We start from the raw sequence: 552 nt of genomic DNA on the forward strand, positions 1-552 counted from the left end.
AGTTATTTTATATATACTATCGCCACAACACATTTAAATTAAAATAAATTGTAACAATAATTTATAATAAAATATTGTTGTCTATAAATTATAAATGGTTGTATTTATAATTATATAATAGTATTGTGCAAATTATAAAATTATAATACAATTTCATAATTAAACCTTAATAAACACAACAAAATTGGACAATTTCCTAATGATAATTAAATGTCACACATGTTTTGATGTAAAAATGTAATGTCAATATAAAATATTGTGAAAAAAACATTTTTTTTTTATTTGTAATATTTATTTACAAACAATTTCTATCGAATTTTGTTGAAATGTCATACGTATATTATAAAATATTTTATGACATTAAAATACATATACTTATAGCAACTATAATAGAATAAACAGGCATAGAAGAATAAAAAATGTATGAAGTATTGTGCTTATCAAAGTACATAACTGAATAATTTATTATTATTCCACACGATATACCCTTTCAATAACTAAAATGTTCAATAATTTATCAATACGAATTGTCAAATAAAAATTAATAAAGAA

The sequence above is a fragment of the Myzus persicae genome, unplaced genomic scaffold, assembly GCF_001856785.1.
Source record: "Myzus persicae strain clone G006 unplaced genomic scaffold, MPER_G0061.0, whole genome shotgun sequence".
NCBI classification, from domain to species: domain Eukaryota; kingdom Metazoa; phylum Arthropoda; class Insecta; order Hemiptera; family Aphididae; genus Myzus; species Myzus persicae.